We start from the raw sequence: 23,400 nt of genomic DNA, 5'->3' as shown, positions 1-23,400 counted from the left end.
GAAGACCTCATTGACTAAATGGAGTGTTCACTAGAGACTCCAGAAGGGCCACACCTTAGTAGTGGGGCTAAATTAGCCCTAAATTAAAGGTAAATATAGATCTTCTGTACAAAAGTTTAAAAGAGCTTAAAAACAGCTAAATCCACAAGTTACATAATTGGTTACCAGAAAAAGTACAACACTCTTTGAAGACATACTTCAAAATTCAGCACTCTACAACCTAACCTCACAATGCTCAACAACAAATAAAAAATTATTAGACATTATGTGAATAAGAAAAATGTTGTAACTAGGAGAAAAATCACTTACTAGAAACAGACACAGAAATGAAAGGAATGATGGAAATAGCAAACAGAGATGATAAAACAGATATGATAAATATACTTTAAGTGTTTAAGGATATAAAGGAAAACATAAACACAATGAGTAGAGAAATAGAAGAGATATAAAAGACCAAGGTGAAACTTTTACAGATTAAAAAAATACAAGATCTGAAATGAAAATTTCTCTGGATTGTTTTAATGTCAGAATAGACCCTACAGAAGAAAATATCAATGAATTATAGGGAACAGGATATATCTAAAATGAAGTTTAGAGGAAAAGAAATAATTAAAAATGAGTGGGTTTGTAGATTAATATCAAGAGGTCTAATACAAGTGTGATTAGAGTCCCCACAAGCTAAGATGAAGTAAAGCTTTTTGAAGAATTAGCCAAAAATTTCTCAAATTTGATGAATAGTACGTAATCTCATAGATCCAAGAAGTTCAATCAACCCTAACTAGAATAAACACACACATATGTTGTACAAAAGTATGTCATAAAATTGCTGGACAGCTGATAAAAAAATTTTTTTAAATTTTAAAGCAGTTGCTGTATCTTAAGAGTAGGCAGAGACACATTACATAAAAAGAAAGATAAGAATTTACAGCAATGAGATAATGGAATGACATCTTTAAAGGCCTAAAAGAAAACAACTGTCAAACTAGAGTTCTAAAGCCAGTAAAAATGTCCTGAAAAATTAAGGTCAAAGGAAAAAAACAACTTTTTTTTTTTTTGACAAACAAAAACTTAGAGTTCATCAACAAGAGATCTGCACTGAAATACATGTTAAAGGAAGTTCTTCCAACTGAAATAAAATCATATCAGATCAGATACATTTAGATCTATATGAAGGTGTAAAGAACATCAGAAATAGTAAATATGTGGGTAAAATGTCTTTATTTTTTCATTGCTTTAAAAGATAGCTATTTGAAGCAAAAATAATGTAGGATTTTTAATATGTGAAGGTAAAATATATGACAACAATAGTGCAAAGAATTGAAGAGGGAAATGGATATATACTTTTGTAATAGTCTTATATAGTAATTGGTAAAATACAGTAAAGTTAAATTATAATAAGGTAAAGATATTGAAGCCTAGCGTGAAATGTCCAATATGGTGGCCACTAGCCACAACTGACTAAATTTTAATTAATGAAAATGAAATAAAATTAATTATTCACTTTTTCAGTTGCACCAACTACATATCAAATGCTCAGTAGTCACATGTGGCTACCATTCTGAGAGCATAAATATAGAACATTTCCATCATTACTGAAAATTCTACTGGACCTCACTGCTCTTGAATAACTACCAATAAAGAAAACATAGATATAACAAATAAGTCCAATAGTGGATATAGATGAAATAATAATTTAAAAACATTCCATTCAAAATAAGGCAATAAGTGAGGAGAAAAGGAACTAAGATGAAACAAACAGAAAACAAATAGCATGATGAGAGATTTAAAACTATCATATGAATAATTACAAGCACTCTAACCAAAAAGGGGTTGTCATACTGACTAAAAATGCAAGACCCAATTATATTCTGTGTACAAGAGACCTATTATACTTAAAAAGAGGTTGAAAGTAAAATAAATGAAATTTTATGTCATAGAAACACTAAACAGAAGAAGTATGGAGTGGCTATGTTGATATCAGGTGAAGTCAATATTGGGACAAGGAATGTTACAAAGGATAAAGAGAGACCTTTCAAAATGATAAAGTGGACTGTTTATCAGGAAGACATAATAATCTGGAATGTATAAGCCCCCAATAACAGAGCTTCAAATATACATGAATCTAAAGCTGATAGAACTGAAAAGAGAAACCAACAAAGCCACAATTAGTTGGATATTTTAATACTTCTTTTTCAGTAATTAACAGAACATTAGAAAATGTATAAGGATGTAGAGGACATGATCAACACTATTACCATGCAAACCTAATTGACACTCCACCCAACAACAGCAGAATACATATTCACAAAGATAAACCATATGTTGGGCCACAGAGCAAGTGTCAATACATTTAAAAGGTTAGAAATCATGCATTATGTGTTCTCTGATTGTAACAGGATTAAATTAGAAATCAATAGCAGAAGATATATTTAAAATCCCCAAATATTCAATAATTTTAAAATGTGCTTCTAATAACCCATGGGTGAAAGAAGAAATTACAAGGATAACTAGGAAATATTTTGAAATGAATGAAAATCAAAACAGCCACAACAAAATTTTTGGGATTAAAGCCCTACTTGGAGTGAAATTCATGTTTTAAAATGCTTATTTTATTAAAATAAAATCTAAAATCAGTTATCTAAACTTCTATCTTAAGAACTTAGAAAAAGAAGAGCAAATTAAGCCCCAGATAAATGAAGAGAACAGAAATAAGCAACATAAAAACCTTACAATTAATAAAGAAAATCAATGAAACCAAGGCTATTTCTTTAAAAGGACACAGGACTCCTTGGAGAAATAGTTGGTTTCAGGTCTGTAAGTAGAGAACTGCTTAAAACAGCTTGTGCCAGAAAGCAAGGAGGAACTTAAGGAATTGGAAGACATACTAACAGGACACTAGAGCCAGCTTGAAAGGGGATCCGTCTGGCCAAATTAGGGACAGATTGAGCATCAAAATAAATGATAGTTAAGGATTATAACCTGTTCAATTACATAAGAATTCATTATTCCATATGGATATAAACAAATAAATAGGGCTGAAGGACAGTTCCAACTAACAGATGTAGAATGAATGGACTTGTAATATCAACACTGGGAAACCATCATGATAATAATACAGGAAAGGTTCATCAATGGACGTTAAACTAGTGGGTTAAAGCTTGGGAATTAAGAATATTTACAGACCCAAACTCCCTTCCCACAAGTATTTTCTAAAGAAGAATATACCAAAATTTTAGTGGATGACCCTTTTAACCAAGTTAACTTTACCAGTAATGAGTCACTTCAGCATCATGTGCTTTCCACTACAAACCACTGAAGAGAACACATCAATTCTGTGGTATCCATGTCCAAAATGTAAATCCTGAATCTGATAATGAAGAAGCATCACACAAACCCAAAATGAGGGATAATTTACAAAACAACTATCTTGCATTCTTCAGGAATGTCAGTTTCATGAAAGACAAAGAAAGATTGAAAAACTATCCAGATCAAAGGAAACTAAGGAGGCACAACTCAACACAATGCTATAACGCACATGATTGGGAAATTAGCAAAATCAGAATTAACTCTGTAGTCTTAGATCAAGAGTTGGCAAACTATAGCTTGTGGGACCAAACCAGGTCAATGCTTGTTTTAGCAAATGTTTTTTTTTGGAACACAGCCACACCCATTGATTTATGCATCATCTGTGGCTACTTTCACACTATAACAGTAGAATTCAGTAGTTGTAACACAAACTGTATGTTCTTTAAAGGCTAAAATATTTACTATTTGACCCTATGTAGAAAGTTTTCCAGCCTTTGGATGAGATCATTTTATAGTACACTGATTTTCCTGATTTTGTTGATTTTACTGTGGTTATAAAAGAAAATTTCCTTTTAAGAACATAAACTAAATTTAGATTATATACATATATATAGTTTTGTATATATATTTATATATATTTTTGTTGGATGTATAGGTCAGTAATAAATATTAGAGGCAATTTTATAAGAAGACGATTTCATCAATGAGAACGCTGAACTCTTAACATTGTTTGGCCTTCATATTATTAACATATATGACACATTCATTACATGTAGTAACACTTGAAAAAGTCTTCTGAAGATTTACATCGTCCCTACCCTTGATTGAGAATTATTAAATTAGAACCATTTAAAAACAAGATGCCTCCAAACTTGTAACTATTATTGTCCAGTATGTTAATCCTAAATCTTTGAAATGTTCATGCAGGGGAAAAGATACAAATTAATTTTAGACTTTAAGTTAAATGTGCATGCTAAAATGTAAGGTTAACATCTGTTTCTGCTAATATAGTTAATTAAATGTCTGGAGAAAACCTCCCAGTCTAGAGCAACTAAAATGCTATTTAAAGTATTAAGGTTATTTTTAAATATACATCGATGAGCTGACAGTAAAATAGGGACATTCTCAAAGGCCAGAAACAACTATACTCTAGCACTGGAGCCACCAATCTTGATGGCCTAGAACCTCTGTTATTTGGGGCCACTGATATGAAGGGAGCAGGAGACAAAACCTTATGTTTGATGAGGCAAGTAAGATCACTCAACTCACATACAGTAGGACATCTTAAAGATAACACCCTGGAAAGATGAACTAGAGAAAAATCCTTCCCCTCCAGAAGATTCTGCAGTAGGGGAGCAAGTAAGAAGTAATGGGAAGGGGATATGAGTACACAAGTCTGTCTTCAGAAGGTTGGCCAGAAACAAAAGCAAATATCTGGCAATATATTTAGCTCAATGCCTGAATGAATTGCCATAGATAGGGTTCCAAGAAAGATGAGTTCACAATCCAGAACTAAACAGTGCATAATAAATAAGCCATTATGAATAGGAATCAGCATAAATTAAAAGCCATAGAATTAAAGCCTCAAAGACATTGGGTGTGAAATTATAATTATAAAATGAAAATGTTTTGTATGTTTAAGTATGTCAAAACATGTTTAACAACATGTTTATTTTATGAAACTATTTAAATGTATGTTTAAATAATTTTTTAAAATATTTTTAAAAGTCAAGGCATTAAAATATGAAGAGTGAGCAAGAGACATCAAAACATACCTGGCATATATGAAAAAGAATTAACTAGAATTTCTCCAAAAGAGAAACAAAATTAGGATTTCAATGGGTGGGCTATAACTGGCTATTTTCAGATTTAAAAGTTTGTGGGTACAGCAGAAATTTATTGGTCAGTGAAAATGGTAAATTTGATAGCAGATCCAAGCAGGTACAGTTACAAACAGCTAATCAGGTGACCTAGACTTTCATAGCTCTTACCTCTGTTGTACCAACACCTCTCTCTCAACTCACATGTATAGTTTTATCGGAGGTTTCTTCTGACTTGCTGATGGAGGAAGCAAAAACCCAGGCCTGATTCACAAATAGGTCAGCTTGACTCATTGATACAAGCCTAAAAATGCACTGCTGCCATATTTCAAGCCCACTCAGTGGTGGACATAAAGGATAGCAGTGAGGGGAAATACTCCAAGTGGACAGATTTTTGAGCCATGCATTTGGCCATTCACTTCAAACAGATAGTAGCAGCCAGCAGAATGGACTTTAAGACAGTGGCAAGTGGCTAGGCTAGTGGATCAGAGGCCTGAAAGGAGAAAGATCAGGAAATTGGAGACAAAGAGGTCTGGGAAAGAGATCATGAATGGACTTGTAGGAGTGGGCACACAGTAAATCTATGTGTTTCACATTAATGCCCACCAGAGAACACTCACCAGACAGGAAAAAGTCATCTATCAAGTGGACAAGTTAACTTGTCTTTTGCCTGTGGGCCAGGCTGTCTTTGCTCATCCCTGTGTTGGCATAATGTGTCCATAAATAGAGTCATAATAGTAGCAGGAATGGGGTTTACACATGGGCCAGGCAGCGTGAGTTCTCCATCACCAAGGCTGATCTTGCTTCTTCCTCTGTGGACCTGGAGTCGGTGCAGAGTGATGTGAAGCCGTCAACTATGACTGTTCCAGAAAGAAACTAGATACCACTTGGCAGCACTGAAGATACCATTAGTTGGTTATATTGGCCCCTTCTACCATGGGAAGAACAGCATCACATCCTTACTGGAAATGGCACCTACTCCAAGTATGGGTTTGCCTTACAGGCACTGTGAGTGCCTTCTCCAGCACCACCTTCTAAGAACATACAAAAGTCTCATCTATTAACAATAAATCCTGCAGAGCATCACCTCAGTCCAAGAGACCCATTTTATGAACAGGGAGATGGGACAATGGGTGCATGACCATTTCATTGGTTATAAGTTCTCCTTACACAGAAGTATCTAGCTTAATAGAATGGTGGAATGGCCTATTCAAGGCTCAGCAATTGTACTAGCGTGACGGGCTGGGATGCTTTCTTCCAAGGGGTAGAATATGCACTAAACTGAGCCACAACCAATATGAAGTTAGGTCCCCAACAGCTAGATGCAGGGGCATGAGAAGAGGCTCAGTTTAATGTCCTCACCATAATTCCCAGAAATCGATTTGCAGAATTTTTGCCTTTCATCTCAGGTTATAAGAACATTTCTCACTCTCTATTTTCTGCAAGTTAAACTCGGAGCAACTATCCGTAACTGATAAGGAACCAGATGTTTTACAGCCCTGTAAAATCAAAGTTACACTCCCTGAGAGAGCTCGATGAAGGTCAACTGGGCTTATTAAAGAAATTGTTCAGAAAGATAACAACAATCATTTTGACATTTTCCAAGTTTGGGATAAATAATTTTTAACACATGTCATAGAAGGAATGTTTGAAAAAGGAAAGGCTATTCAGCATGAGAAGAAAAGATGGGTGGGGATGATGATTGTCTTCAGATATTGGAAGAACCATCATGTGGAAGAATTTTGTTTATTGCTTCAGAAGGCAAAATCAAGAAGGTTAGAAAGGCCAGTTTTGACTCAACACAAAGAAGAGCTATTTAACTGCCTAGACCAGCACTGTCTAATAGAGTTAGAAGACACACCACATATGTAACTTTAAATTTTCTGGTAGCCACAGTAAAAAGGTGAAAAAGAAAAACAGATAAAATTAATTTTAACAACAATCTTATTTAGCCAGTCAAAAATATTATTAGTTCAACATGTCATCAATACAAAAATGTTAATGAGATATTTTACATTCTTTTCTTTATACTACATCTTTGAAATCCCATGTGTATTTTACATTTGTGGCACAGCCCAATTTGGACTTCCACATTCCAAGTGCTCAGTAGCCACACAACTCGTGCGTATCAGTTGGTGGTGGTCTAGATGGTCTCAGATAGCATGAGGATCCCATCAGTCAGATACTGTTGAAGCCAAGTTCAATAACCACTGATCAAGGCTGTTTTGAAGGAATGTTCAGGCACTGGTTATGTTAGGACAGTTACCAGGACTCCCCTCCCCTTACCCATCTCCACCTTTTATAGCAAAAGCAGGAAGAACAGAATTCCACCTGATAGCATCCATCCCCTCTGCCCCCATCCACCCAAATGATAGTAGCAAGGGCGAATACACCTCCTGGAGAGATTAGCAGTTTTCCAGGAGTCTTCTAGCTTTTAGTGTGTCTGGGGGATTTTTACAACAACCCACAATTAAACTCTGCATTGAAAAGCAGGGGGAAGAAAGGCATATATTGCCTCTTAGCGGAGCAGCCTATGAAGTGGAGTAAGTACCTCCTTGTTAACAAATGCCATGCCTGGATTTCCTCTCACCTGAGAACCTTGCTATCACTGCAGTTGGAGAAAGGTAAGGGTTTGCCCTTTTGCTAGAGTCAATAACTTTGAGTAATCTGCATCACGTTTGTGGTTGAGCAAAGTAGTAACTTTCCTCTGAATTTGTTGCTTCTCTAAGTAAAGGAAGTTTTCAAAATTAGTGGAAAAGATTGTGTAGTTTTATCCAAATATCTAAAGACAAGCTAAAACCAGGGTGGACATTTTATTTCATGTAAATGATTGATGACATTCTCCTGGGTCAATTGAGATAGTGGGAAGCCAGGAGTGTTTGGACATCTTTTTAAGAAATGAGTGGACTTGAATGAGCGTGTTGTGTGCACCCACCTGACAAGCATATGTGCATCCTGAATGTGAATCATGATTTTTTTCTCCTGGGTGGAGCTGCAGGAAAAGATTTCATTCTAAATGAAAGAGGAACTAGACCATTTTTAACTTTTGAGTCACATGATGGGAGGAATTGCCAAAAACAGTTTTGATTGAATAATGTTCTCCTAATTGTGCACCTGCACCTGATCTCTAAGAAGAGCAATTCAGGACAAAGTGCAAAATGCCCAATGCGTAATAATGCATAAGGTAATAAGAACCTCTTCATGGCTATCCTGTGTCAGTTAAATAACATGGTTTGAAAACTGAATTAGGTTGTTTGTGAGGTTGGGCAGCAAATGAGGTCAATCGAGTAAGGTCCAAAAAATTCCAAATCCGTTTGGGAGCCTTAAGCCTGTTGGATGCCTTCCCTTATAACCCTGATTTTTAGCAGACTGGTGAACAAGATTTTCAATGTATTTCTGTCATAAAACACAAAGAATGTAAGTGGAAATATGGGAGTGTGGCCTCAACTGCTTTAACTTTGAGGCAATTTAATATGGACCAACTTCAAAAGATTAGGAGGCTTTAGTTTTCAACATTATCTTACATTGTCAACATTATCTTGGCTAAATGTTTTGATGCTGCGTCTGGTGTCTTTCATGTGACTGGAGCTGTGGATGTAGATGCAGGAATCTGTGCAGGGCAGCTTTTCTGTGTTTCCACTCATCCCTCCCTCAAGATAGCAGAAGGGCTCTGACAAGGAAAACCAAACACGTGGGGTTGACGCCGTGTTTGAAAGCCCTCTTGAGTTGAGATGTGTAAAGCATGTGCTTAGCCAGAGCCAAACATCTGCTTGATTCTCACTCCTCGCTGTCACCCGGTGTCTTGTTGTTTACAATGTGCTGCCATAACTCACTTGGTGTGTAGGGTCATTCCTACACTTCATTCTTGAATGTCCGATCACTGCTGGCTGAAACACAGTCCCTGCAAAGGCTTAAATAAGTCTTTTCTAAGGGCTGAAGAAGCGCTCTTGAGTTATTAGATATGTTTGAAGAGAGGTTTTCTTCATGTTCTTGCTTTTTAAATAGTTTGTTTGGCCCTTGAGTCGTCAGTTCTTTTGTCATATGAGTGGAATGGATAAGTTTACTAAGACTTGGCAAGGAAGAAAATCTGTGGGGAATTAGAGGCTGAATTCCTAATAATTAAGAACAATTTTTAACCTTTATTTTAAGTTTAGGGGTACATGTACAGGTTTGTTACATAGGTAAGCTTGTGTCATGTAGGTTTCTTGTACAGATTATTTCATCATCCAGGTATTAAGCGTAGTACCCATTAGTTATTTTGTGAGGATGAAGAGAACAAAAATTATTTAAAAGACCCAGCCAAGGCGTTATTTTAGGGGCTTGTCACACACTTGTCACTCACCAGTTTAGATGATCAAATCCACATGTATGCTAAATTTAAGCAGAAATTAAAATATATAAAACCTACCAAAATTATTCTGGACATTGACTAAGAATAAAAGCTGGTCACCTGCAGTGTTGGCATAAGGGAATGGCTAGGGGGTGAGTGGTGCCGTCGTCCCTCTCCTTGGAGAAGTGCAGTGGCTTTAGCTGCAAGCTCCAGCCCTGGTCCAGCCTGTTAATATCATCAGAGACCATTAGGTTGGCCCTGCACATTCAAACCATGTGGCCCCGCCTTTGACTGCCACATAGTTATATGAGAGCACCCAGCTCTATCAGAAAATTAACCCCAAGCACTCTGGTATCCAGGTTTTATGAAAGGTTCAGTTGTGAAAAATATTCTCAAAGTGTGCTTCCTGGACCACAAGTTGGGCATTGCCTGGAAGCCCCAGTCCAGACACACTGAATCAAATCTGCATTTAACAAGACCCCAGTGATTCTTGAGCACCCTGATGCTTGGGGCAGCAGCTCTGAGGATTTACCGTCTCCATTTCAACCCTCACTGTGCGCTTGCTTGGGACCTGTGCCTCTGGGGAGGCAGTATGAGAAGGAGGCGGGGAAAACGACTCGTGTATTGCGTTGAAATATGGAAAGGGCTGTGCCCTGTATCACCAAGTAATGTTTTAAGTGAGAAATTGCTCTCTGATGTGGGTGTCAAGAGGGCCTTGTGGATACTGTGTATCTTACAATTGGTTACTTCCATCATTTTGCCTTGGCTTGTAGAGAGCTCAAACTGAATACAGAGCCCCGCAGCTGTTCACAGGCACATGGCGTTCATTTTCCGTCTTGTTCAACTTGCCAGCTCCCCTTTCCCTCTATTTACTGCCCACACACCCAGCTCTTGTACTTAATTCTCTTTCTCCTGAATGTTTTTCAGTAACTACCTTCCATATTTTTTGTAAAGCAAGTGGGGAAATATATTAATATATTAGTGCCATTAATGAAAACTAATGGTCATCTCTGATGGTGATGATGGTGATGTGTCCAAGTGATAAAAGAAGCAAGCTTTTGTGAGATTTCTCAAAGAACCACATGCTAAATTTCTCAGCCCCAGCCTTTGGCCTTCATGTCCACCCTGACAGCAGCTGCTGGGAGTCAGGTGTGAACATGCCAGGTGCACCAGTAGGTTGTGGTCATTTGTCCTTTTGTCATCAGAAGGGGAAGAGAGACTCCAACTCTGAAAGCTGGTGATTTTTTGCCTGTGTATGTATTGCTTGAATTAAGTTCTTTATTTAAGTTTAGTACACCGCTGTATTCTCAATATATGTGACTTCATCCTCGCAAAACTATGGGGCTGTGTGTCTCCATTTTGTAAATGGCGGAAGTGAGGCGTTTGCTTGCCCGGGTTCCCACAGTGGCATGGTGGAGGCATCAAGGCAAAGCCAGTGACCTTAGTGATCTTAGTTCTCTCACCGAACTGACACAGAGGAAAGAGATCAGAGAGCTTCCTTGAGCCTGAGGCCATGGATAATAATGATCAATTGGACATGCAGTTTCAGAAAGAAAACAGAGACATCTTGAAATCCTTAGTATCAAACGTTCAGATGAAAGGAGCATATTAAATGCCTCAAGAATCCCATTTACTGGGCCCAGTAATTTTTCTGTTAGTCATCTTTCCAAAGAAGTAATCTAAGATGTGACAAAAGATTTTGGGAACAGGAATAATCATTACTGTGCTACTTAAAAAAAATAACATTTGTAAAGGAGGCAAAACTCAATGGCTTACAACAAAAGGCTTTATTCTCATGCTCGTGGGTGAGCACAAGAGCCACGGCTTGGCTGATGGGGCAGGATGTGGATGGCTCAACTTCAGCCTAACCTTCAGCTGGACTTGACTCTGAGCTCAATTCTGGGTTCAGTTTTGCTCCACAGCTGTCTGGCCACATTCTTCTCCCAGTGGATCAGCCATGCACTGGAGGGCAAGCTAAACCTCACAGCCCTGTGCCAATCCTCCCCTCACAAGACTGCTGACATCCCATGCTCTGTGCAAACACAGGAACAAGGGAAAAACCCACAGGGCAGGGTAGTAGACTCCACTCATAATGGGAGAGAGAGGCAAGTATGTATTTGATGAGTGGTCATAGAAATAACAACTGTGATCTAGATTTGCTTTGCATTGGCACACACTGTTCTTCAGTGGAGTACCATGGAAGGGGCTTATTGGTACAACAGCATGGCACACGATTTTGAAATCAAGCAACCCTGACTTTGAGTTCTTGCTCTGCTATTAATATTGACTAGCTGTGCTCATATGTATGTTCCTTAACTGTCACTAAGTTATAGTTTCCTCAGTTGCTAAATTGGGTTGTTGTGAGGATTAAATGAGAAAACATGTGGTGCTCTTAGCAAAGTGATGGGTTCTTAGGAAGCAGCCAATAAGTAATCATTAACAGTTAATATTAGTGGTAGCTATTGGAAAGATATTTGAGATACAGGGATGAATGAAAATCACTGTAAATCTCGAACCCTACCCTTATCTAAACTATCAATCTCTTTTTATTGAATGGTTTCAAATTTATTTTTGATAAACAATTTTAATGTAGTCAAACATTTATTAGAAGCAGAAAAGTCATTGTAGAGCACTTGAATTATATTTAAAAGTTTAGTGGTCTAAACTAGCAATCTAAGATGATTGTGAAATAAAGGCATTTAAAACCCTCCTACTTGCTTATGGGAACTACCATACCAGTCAGGATAAGCTAAGCCACGCTGTGCTAACAAATGGCCTGCAGATCTTGGTGCTTTACACTAGCAAATGCTTCTTTTACGCTTCTGCTGCCTGTCCACTGGGGGGCAGCAGAGGCCGTCTTTTCTGTCAGCATCACTCTAGGATGCCGGCCACCCAGCAGCCTCTCTGTGCCACTCAGCAGAGGGAGAAGAGACCTGGGGAGCCATGTGCTGGCTCTAGATGCTTCTCTTTGGGAGTGACACCGTCACTTTCACATATGTTTCATTGGCCAGAGAAAGTCAGCCATGGCTGTCTCAACAGAGCCAGGAAGTCTAATCTCCTGAAGCAGAAGCTCTGCAGAGAGAGGAACCAAATATACTGAACATAATACAGTAGACAAGAGAATGTGTGTGACTCTGAAACCATTAAGGGAGTAAAAGGAAAAAAGAAGGAAACAAAAAATGTGGAAAAAGAAACATGGCCATTAGAAATCACAACTTAAGGAAGTATCAAGTAGTCAAAGCTAATGAGCACTCAATAAATGTAAAGAAACTAAACTCACAAAACAGACTCTCATATTGGATGACAAAACAAAATTCAAATATATATATATATATGTATATATATACTTTACAACAGAAACACATGAAATGACAAGAAAATTTGAACATTAAAAGAAGAAATGTATACATCCCAGATCAAGAATCAACAAAAAGGAAGTGTTACTGTATTACCAATTAAAATAAGCAACCAGATTTTTCCCAAGAAAATACACACTTCACCCATGTTGTCAAAATTGTTGGCAAAAAGTTAATCATAGTTGTGGTAGACAGAATAATGATCCCTAAAACGATGCTGACACCATAATCCCCAGCAAAGAAGCCCACGACATTAGGACAAAATAAAAATGTTAACCAGGAAGACATGAGAATTTAAAATGTGCATTATTAGACAGTATATTATCAAATAAATGAAGGAAGAAACTCACAGAATTACAAAGAGGCACTGACAAATACGCAATCATAGTTGAAATACTTGTCTCACATTGATCTAAAGTCAACCCTTTGTGGCGTTAATTCCCCCAGCATCTCTGGACTGTACAGATGTGGGGCCGAGTGAGTCCAAAGGCCTTTTCTGCCTCAGGAGCAACAGGGAAGCCAGGGCAGGTCTGGGCAGTATGAGCACAATATAAGGAAGGTTCTGTGAAGTTGGTCCAAGTTCCTGCAGATAATCCATCTTGGCGGCAGGGACAGATGAGGCCAGGAGAATCTGAAATGGGTACAAGAACTGTGTAAATCATGAACGCGCACAGAGAAACGGCAAACTGAGGACAAAGAGAGGGACCCCTGCCAACAGGGACTCTGAGATCTGTGTCTGAGTCCAGTCCCTGAAATCTCTGACCTTGGAGCCTATGGTTAACTGAACAGTGGCCCACCAAGATGTCCCCATCCTAATCCTGGAACCTGTAACTATGAGACCTTATACGGCAAAACAGACTTTACAGATGTGATTAAGGATCTACCATGGTCTGAATGTGCCCCCTCAACAGTCATATGTTGAAACTTAATCACCAATGTGACAACATTAAGAGATGGAGTCTTTAGGAGGTGATTAAGTCATGGAGCATAGCCCCTCATGAATGGGTCAATGCCCTTACAAAAGTGCCTTTCCATCTCTTCTGCCACTTGAGGACACAGCGTTTGTCTCTCTTTCCCTTCCACCATCTGCCAAGTGAGAACACAGAAGCAAGATGCCATCTTGGAAGCAAAGAGGGAGTTCTCACCAGACACCGAATCTGCCAGCACCTTGATCTTGGACTTCCCAGTCTTCAGAACTGTGAGAAATACATTTCTATTATTTATAAATTACCTAGTTTGTGGTATTTTGTTATAGCAGCACAAATGGACTAGGATAGGGTCTTAAAATAAGGAAGAGCCTGGGCTATCCAGATGGGTCATCTGCATAATCACAGAGTTCTTTATGAGAGGTGGCAGGAGGAGGTACAGAGAAATAAGGATGCCATGTAATGATGGGAGCAGAGTAGAGGTCAAAGCAATGCACTTCAAAGACAGAAAAGAGGCCATAGGCGAAGGAATGCAGGCATCCTCTTGAAACCATGGCAGATAAGGAAGCTGATTCTCCCCTGAAGCCTCCAGAAGGAAATGTCCCTGCTGACACCTTGACTTGAGCCCAGTGAGACTGATTTTGAATTCTGCCCTTTAGAACTGTAAGCGAATAAATGTGATATTGTCAAGCTGCTGCATTTGTAGTAGCTGTTACAGCAGCACTGGAAGCTCATGCAGAGCCCTTTCTTTGATTCTGGGAGCTACATCTGTGCCTCTCCTTCTTACTTAATAGCAAGCCAGTTCCTTTTTTCTGTGTGTTGTTTGCATTGGAGAGAAGGGAGAAGTCCTGAACTATAATCAGCCTGGACTCTGGAAAGTGACAGAGTCAATGTCCGATGTCTCAGGAGCTGCCCCTGAGGGCAGGGTTGCACCACAGGTTGCCCAGGGAGCCAGTGCAGAAAAAGGGCAGCCCTTTGGTTGCCTCCTCTGCATCTCATAGTCTTGCTTCCACTCATGCAGGTGACCCTCACTGGAACATCTGAGAGAAAATGCACTCCCTGGAGCAGCTGCTCCTCTTGTGAAAAGTATTCCCGGAGGAGTCGACACAGGTGGAGTGGATCTTGGAGGGATGGGCCCGACCCAGCCTCCCTCAGTGTGCAGGGACATGAGTGGGGGCTCTTCTTCCTCTGGAGAGGGTTTTGGGGCGAGAAAGATGAGCAGGGACTGAACTAGTTACTGGTCTTCAGGTTCCAAAAGAAACTTCTGAGATAAACCATTTGGGGTTGTTGCTGCAGGTTTGTTCCTGAGAATGCAGGGACATTCAGAGTGGGAAGAGTTGGCTTTCTGGTGTGGGGATGTCAGGTCCCCTGACTCCCGCTGTGTGTATGACAGACCTAAAAATCAATGTGCATGTGTTTATAAAATGATGCAGAAAAATTACAGTGTCTTCTAGTCTCTGAAGCATGGCTTCTCACAGCCTTGGCTGGTTTATACTTCAACTTCCAAAACCATCTTTGGGAACCCAAGTCTTTATGGTTTTAGAAAAACAGCCTCAGACACCCGATGACTCCTCGCATGATTTTCCATCCATACTCCCTCCCCCAGAGCCCTGATTCCCCATCCAGTTCCAGACGTCTGAAAAGAGACAGGCATGCTTTGATGGCGCACTTCTCCAGTTGAATTTGTTCTTTGGTTTTTAACTTCAGGTAGGAAGAAAGATATCTAGAAAGGAAACCCATTGTTTTAAATGTCTTTAAAGCAAAACGATCGCTACCTGAACTATCTTGCCCGCCATCATCTTAATCTTAATTGCCCTTCCATCTCTACGCATTTTATATGTAACAGATCACTCTTGCCTCCAGAGCTACCTTGAACTGCTCTAACTAAGCCAGCCTGCTGTAAGCACAGCACCCCTGACAGAGGTCTCCCAGTGGTGTCTGGAGCACCACCTGCTGCCCTGCTATCCTGACATGAAACCGTGCTCCTCCGTGAAGCTGTGCTCTCTCAGTGACATTGGTCCTGCCGTCACCCTGACCTTGGCAGATACATTGATCTACCTCATCTCCTGTTTCCCAAATCCAACATAATACAGCAGAAACCAGTCTACATATTTTAATACAATTTTGTTGAGAGTTCAGGGTAATGGTAGAAAAATACAACCCAGAGTTTACCTTAAGCTGATGTAAGGGACCTTTTCTCCGATCCTTTCAAAGGCCATCTGGCCACCTACAAACATTTCACAAGGTCTCAGACGTTCAACCTGAGACAGCGGCTGGGCCAGGGGAGCTCTGCCCAGCTCCGTGCTATTGCTTTTCAGGCTCTCCCCACCCACGGTCCGAAAGTCTTGGGTCCAGTGCCACAGAGCTGCTCTGCCCCTTCAGAGACCAATGCATGCATAGAAAACCAAAGAACATTTCCTCCAAGCTCCTGCCTCATTCCCACGTGGGCTTTCAGGAAACCCAGAGCTGTGGAGAGCACATTTAGAAAGCTACTGGCTATTTACATGAAGCTATATTCTCCCTCCAAAGGTACACTGGGTTTGCTTTCATGTCTTCAGCCAAAACAGCACATTTGGTGAGCATCTTTTCTTTTGCTAAGAAGCCCATGAGCAACTTTTCTGCCTGCGGAGGAGTCTTGCAGGCTATTCTGTGTCTTCTACTTCAGGCAGGTGCTTGGCCTGGCTGTGGAAGGCCCCTGGAGTCCCCCGGCTGCTGGCCCCATGCCCCTTACATTTGCTCCTACCAAGGCTGGCAGCCAGGCTGAGAGGCTGTTCTAGCCCTTTGTTGGCCCTATCTCCACAGACCCTCACCAGGGGCTGGCAGAGTCCCTGGGCTTGCCCCATGCACATTGGCAAGGCTGAAGGCTCGGACAGGAGATATCCTTTCAGAGTCACTGACAGTTACGTGCCAGCCACGCACACTCTGACCTCTCCTATGCTGTCACCCCAGCACCCTTGTCTGTGTGTCTTCCCAGAGGGCAGGAAAGGAGGGAGGTGCCTGCTCGGAATGAGAGCATAGACTTTTTCCATCTAAGTAAAAGTGCTGGGATGCTGGATCCACAGGTCTGTTTATGGGCATAGAAATGCTTTGCAAACAGAGCTGGTGTGTTGAATCAGTTGTTCAGGGAATCCATGCTCCTTTTCCTATCTCCAGGGGTCTGCATTTTATGGAATTTGGCTAACACCAACCTGAATATGATCTGCTTAAATCACAGCCCGGCTCCTGCTACAGCGCTTTCCTTTCTTTCTCTCCGTAACTCAGATGTGCAAACATTGGTAAGAGAAACCAGAACTCAGGGACAATGAGAGCAAAGGGCTGTGCGTAGATGCCAGCATTTGTCACCCCTAAGGCGAGGGTCCTCTTTCTCCCTGTGCTCCTTTCTGCCAGGGGAGCAAAAGTTTTATTGGAGAAACTAATTATTGAATTAACTTCAAAATACATTCAGAACCTTTGGCATTTACAAACCCATCCTGTAATTAAAAACACAAATAACTGAAGGTTTTTCCATTGTTCAAAAGTATTGGTTAGTTGAATCATTTTGTTGTCATTTTTTGTGTCTAGTTTGGTCTAGACAAATATTGGGAGGGGCACTAAGTACTTCATCTGTTTTCTAACTTCATAATAGAATTGAAGAACCATTGCATATGTGAATTTTGACACTCCACATATCCTTAATGTCAATCCCTGAAAAGAAATTTGCTGCACTTTGGAAAATTGAAAATTAAAAATGCCCAAGTCTCAAAATGGATTTCTTCAGCATTACAAGAAAAAAAGATAGAACTGGTGTTCTTGTTTAATTGGTTAAATTTTTCTAGCACAAAAAAAGATTTGTTTCTTTCAAGTTTGGAGTGCAAGCCTTGAGCCACTCTGGTGTCATCCAAATTCTAAATGTGCTCATATTCAAATCAATCAAGACCTACTTAGATATACGTGTTCACACATCTGTGTATGGAAGCACTGACTGCATGGCAGAAATCATGAATCAAATCTTCTTTCCCTCCCGTCTTCTTTCTCTCCCTACAGGGTCTTTTCTTCCTGTTGTACCCTTGCTGTCTGTGCACTAAGGCACAACCCAAAGCTGCACCCTGTCTGGGACAGCAGCCCCCTCAGCAGGCCTGGTGCAGGTGTGAATCAGCATTGGGGGCTGCTGAAGCCCACCTGAAAGCCTCGTGGCCTCAGCTTAACTTTTAGGGCAGATAAAGGGTTTGTGTGGGCACCAGGCTTGAACGAGCTTCTTGTTTTCTTTGGGGCCAGTTCCCCTGTTTAGTGCAGCCTCACACTCCTGTGTGAGTGGCAGCCCCTCTCCAGTCCTGGATGTAGGAGGCCCCATCGGGAACCTGAGGGCTGCAACATGGGCCCTGTATGCCCAAGGCCCACGCACAACACGGGGACACCAGCTCCCCACGGATGCTTCTTGCACACCTTCCCTGCATTCCCCTCTCTACATCACTAGTAGAGAGGACCCTGCTTTCTTTCCACCTCTTTCCCCTGCATGCCCCTTGCTGCCTGAGAAAGCCCCTGGAAGAAACCCAGCTGCTTGAAGTGGTTAAATAAACAGGAGGCTGTGATTCATTCAGCATGGGGTGGCGGGAGGGGGAGGGACCTTGCCAGATCCGTCATATGGTGCCTCTTCCTTCTGAGCTTCTGAGTCACAGGGCAGCAGGGGTGGCATCCTCAGGGATGAAAGCTGAGGAGGCTGTGAGCGAGTGAGTGCATGTGAGTCTGTGAGTGTGCGTGTGATGTGTGTGTGAGTGCATGTGAGTCTGAGTGTGATGTGTGTGAGCAAGTGTGAGTGCATGAGTCTGTGATTTGTGTGAACAAATGTGTGAGTGCTTGTGAGTATGCGTGTGTGGGTATAAGCAAGTTTGTGGGCACATGTGTGTGAGTGTGAGTGCATGTGTGTGACATTTGTGAGTGTAAGCAAGTTTGTGAGTTCATGTCTCTGTGAGCAAGTGTGCATGTGAGTGTGATGTTTGTGAGTGAGCGTGAGGGTGCATGTGAGGTGAGTGTGAATATATGTGAGCCTGTGTATAAGTGTGAGTGCATGTGAGTGTGCATGGCATGTGTGAACAAATCTGTGAGTATATGTGAATCTGAGTGGGTGATTGTGTGTAAGCAAGTGTGTGAGTGCATGTGAGTCTGTGTGCATGTGTGTGAGGAAGTTTGTGAGTGCATGTGTGAGTTTGTGAGTGCATGAGTATGAGTGTGCAGGTGATGTGTGAGCATGAGTGCATGTGTCTGCATGTGATGCGTGTGTGAGTGCATGTGTCTGTGCATGTGTGTGTGAGTGCATGGGAGTCTGAGTGTGTGTGTGATTTTTGTGAGTGTAAGCAAATTTGTGAGTGCATGTGTCTGAGCGAGAGCATGTGTGAATGCATGTGGTTTGTAAGTGTAAGCAAGCATGAGTACACGAGTCTGTTAGTGTGCATGTGATGTGTGTAAGCAAGTTTTTGAGTGCATGTCTGTGATGTGACTGTGTGTGTGTGATGTAAGCGCATGAGTCTGCGTGTGATGTGCAAGTGTGAGTGCATGAGTCTGAGTGTGTGTGATGTGTTTGTGACTTGTGAGTGCATGCATGTCTGAATGCATGTGATGTCTGGGAGTGCATGTGTCTGAGTGTGCAAGTAATCTGTGTGAGTGCATGTGATTGGGAGTGCATGTGAGTCAGGATGTGATGTGTGTGAGTGTAAACAAGTGTGTGAGTGTGCATCTGAGTGTGCGAGCAAGCATGTGAATGTGAGTCAGAGTGTCAGTGTGATCTGTGTGTGTGAGTGCATGTGGGTCTGTGATGTGTGTGAGCTAGTGAGTGCATGTGTCTGAGTGTGGGTGTGATGTGTATATAAGCAAGTTCATGAGCACATGAGTCTGTGTGTGATGTGTATGATTGGGTGAGTGCATGTCAGTGTGCATGTGATGTGTGTATGACTGAGTGCATGTGCATCTGAGTGTGAGTGTGTGTGTGCATGTGATATATGTAAACGAGTGAGTGCATGCGGGTGTGCATGTGATGTGTGTGTGAGTGTATGAGTCTGTGGTGTGAGTGTAAGCGACAGTGAGTGCATGTGTCTGAGTGTGCATGCAGTGTGAGTGCATGAGTCTGTGTGTGCATGTGATGTGTGTGTGAGTGCATGCCTGTGTGATGTGTTTTAGTGAGTGTGTGAGTGCATGTGAGTCTGTGCATGTAATGTGCGTAATTCTGTGACTGCATGTGAGTCTGTGACTGCATAAGTGTGAGCAAGTGTGAATTGTGTGTGTGGTGCGTGTGTAAGAACATGAGTGCACATGAGTCTGCAGGTATGTGAGTGTAACCAAGTATGAGTACATGAGAGTGTGCATGTGATGTGTGTGAGCAAATGTATGTGTGTGTGTTTGATGTGTGTGTAAGCACATTTCAGTGTGTGAGCAAGTGTGTGAGTGCATGAGTGTTCGTGTGTATGTGATGTTTGTGTAAGTGACCATGTACATCTGAGTGTGCATCTGTTTGAGTTTAAATGAGTGCATGTGAGTCTGAGTGTGATGTTTGTAAGTATAAGCAAGTTTCTGAGTGCACATTCATGAGCATGAGTGGTTTGTGAATGTAAGCAACTGTGTGAGTGCATATGAGTGTACATGTGATCTGTCAGTGATTGTGAATGCGAGTCTGAGTGTGCATGTGATATGTGTGATTGAGCACATTTGTCTGTGTGATTTGTGTGAATGTGTGTGCACGTGAGTCTGTATGTGCCTATGATGTGCAAGTGTGTGGGAGCCCATGTGAGTCTGAGTGTGCATGTGATGTGCAAGTGTCAGTGTTTGAGTGCCTATGAGTCTGAGTGTGCATGCAATGTTTGTGTGTAAGCTAGTTTGTGAGTGCATGTGAGTCTGCATGTGATGTGTGTGAGTTCGTCTGAGTGTGCATGTGATGTTTGTGAGTGTAAGCAAGTGTGTGAAGACACATGAGTTTGAGCATGTGATGTGTGTGGGCGAGTGTGAGTGCATGTGAGTCTGAGTGTGCATATGATGTGCATGAGGGTAATTGTGTGCATGTGTGAGTGTGCACATGATAGGTGAACAAGTGAATGAATGTGAGTGCGTGTGCATGTGATATGCAAGTGTGAGTGCATGAGTGCATATGATGTGCGAGTCAGTGTGTGCTTGTAAGTCTGTGCATGTGATATTTGTGAGTGCATGTGTGAGTGTGTGAGTCTAAGTGTGCATGTGATGTGTGAACAAATGCACGAGTGTGAGTCTGTGAGTGTATGATTCTGAGTTAGCATGTGATGTGTGTGAATTCATGTCCACGTGTGATGTGAGCAACTATGTGAGTACATGTGAATCTGTGTGTGATGTGTGTGAGTGTGAGCGAACATGCGTGATAGTGCATGGAAGAGTTTGTGAGAGAGTGATGGGTGTACGTGTGCATATGAGTATGTCTGTGTGTGCATATGTGCATTTGTGTGTGCAGATATGTATGCATGTATATGTGTGTGAAAGGGTCTGTGTGAGCAAGTGCGTGTGAAAATCAGTGGGAATTTATGTGTAAGAGCCTATGTACATGAGTGTAAGAGTATGTGCGCCTGTGTGCACATGTGAGAGTATGAACAGATGTGTTAGCGTGTGTGTCTTTGTGAGAGTCTGTGTGCATGTATGTCTGTGTGCATGTGTACATTTGTGTATGTACACACACATGGTTCCTTCTGTTTCCTCTACCTTCCCCCAAACTGCTTTCTCAGGGAGAGGCTTTGAAACAAGACTATTTCACCCGGCCCCCAATTTCCATCAGTTCTACAGAATCAGTGGTCACCTTGGCCCTGCTCCCCTCCCCACCCTCAGCCCTGCCTCCTCTGCCAGCCTGGTCCGAGTGGGTTGTGAGACTCCACAAAACCGTCTTTTTTTTCAGGGGACCACACCTACTTGTTTGTCAGGGGTTATTCCTTGTTAATTCCGGAGATGTTTATAAAAGTCTCAAGTTCTATTTTCCATTTGGGTGAAGCTGTCATTTCTGCCTTGGTCAGGAGGACTAACGATTTCATTGCCCACAACGTGACGTTGCTCATCTACGATGGTAAGGCGGAGAGATGGACACACAAAATGAAGAACAGAGGGCAAGAAGAAACCCCACACCCTAAACTAGGAAAAGGTGTTTAGTGAAGGCATTACTTAATGCTTCCGAGTGTTCTGTCATTGAGTCCTCCAAGAAGCCCATGGCTTACGTATTCTTTTACAGGCGGAGGAAGCTGCCTCCACCCCTGTCCCCACCCCTAGAAGTCAGGAACTCGACCTCACACAGCTGGAGAACTGTGCAGCCAGGATTCTAAACTCCCCCTGTCAGACTCTAGTACATTCTCTTTCCCCAATACCAATTAAGAAAATATATAGCTTTATCTTTTTCATAAATTTTACAGGAAAAACTACCTTTAGCACTAAGGCATGACCCGAAGCTTATCTGGTGAAATAGCCTTGGGCTATGGAAGCAGTTATGGGAAGGTCGACCTGAAATCCTCATTTTGCCTGCCCTCACTGTTGCTCAGCCCTTTATTGTAGAACAGATCCAATGAAATTCTGTAATATCATAACTAAAGTTTATTTGTCCAAAGCCTTGTGATCTCTCTACCATTGGGGACAATGCCTTTAAATCAGTGGTTCTCAACTAGAAGGAATTTTGTCCTCCAAGGGACATTTAGCAATTTCTGGAGACATTTTAGGTTGTCCCAGTTGGAGGTGGAGGGTGCTATTGGCATCTAGAGGGTAGAGGCCAGGGATGCTGCTGAGTGTACAGGACAGACCCTGCCACAAAGAATTATCTGGCTCAAAATATCACTAGGGCAGTTCCTTTCTTTGTCTGTTGGTTGGCTGGCATGAGGAACCCAAAATGATGGGAGCCTCAACTTGGGTGGAACTCTTACAGTGCCCTCTAGTGGAAGCAGAACCTCCAGTCCAGTAGAGACTGACATTGCAACTGTACAGGAAATGCAAATTCTCTGAGTGGTGGCGAGAAGGACAAAGGCCAAGGACATGGCATGGGATTTCAGCTGTAGGCTTGGCCCATATGGGGCTGCCAGGGAGGCAGAGCCTGCGTGTGCCATCTTTTTCCTCCCAAGAACCCGACTGACACTAAGCCAAACTTCTCACAGAGCTGTTCCCAAGGCACAGAGCACCAGAATACATTTCTGTTAAACAGCAGGAAGAGGCCAGATCTGGGATTCCAAATCCTTGATGTAAGGGTTACCATCCCACTATGGAAGTTTTCCAAAGTGGTTTTACCAGTCTACATTCTTATGAGCAGTGAATGAAAGTTACACTTGGTCTACATCCTTGTCAACATTTAGTATTGTCTATTTTGTTTTTTAAATTTTATTCATTCTGATGGATGTACAGTGTAACATCACAATGATTGTCATTTGCACCACTCTAACAACTAATAAATTGGAGCATCTTTTCAAATGTTTATTGCCATTGGACACTCTCTTTTGTAAAATCTCTTGCCCATTTTACTGTTGGATTGGTTTTTAGCATTTTATTATTATTGATTCTTCAGAGCTCTACATAAGTTCTAGATAATATTTTTTGTCAGATACATGTAATGCAAGTATCCTTTCCCACCCTGTGGGTTGCTTTTTTACTCTTCATGTCATTCATCTTAATGCTTATATGCTGGAGTTTCTTTTCATTGCATTTCTGAT

General features: G+C 41.3%; 1 protein-coding gene across 1 annotated transcript in view; it reads left to right on the top strand.

Annotated features, from left to right (window-relative positions):
- Window positions 1-23,400, top strand: part of COPS8 (COP9 signalosome subunit 8) — a 135,609-nt gene that overhangs the window by 27,107 nt on the left and 85,102 nt on the right. Inside the window, exon 10 of the transcript XR_009212977.1 lies at window positions 7,617-7,750. The gene's annotated coding sequence lies outside the window, so the exon portion shown is untranslated. The remainder of the gene's footprint in view (window positions 1-7,616; window positions 7,751-23,400) is intronic.

Source organism: Hylobates moloch, unplaced genomic scaffold (genome assembly GCF_009828535.3).
Source record: "Hylobates moloch isolate HMO894 unplaced genomic scaffold, HMol_V3 SCAFFOLD_1, whole genome shotgun sequence".
Lineage (NCBI taxonomy): Eukaryota > Metazoa > Chordata > Mammalia > Primates > Hylobatidae > Hylobates > Hylobates moloch.
The sequence above is the reverse complement of the archived record's forward strand: the minus strand, read 5'-3'. Positions and strand labels throughout refer to the sequence as shown.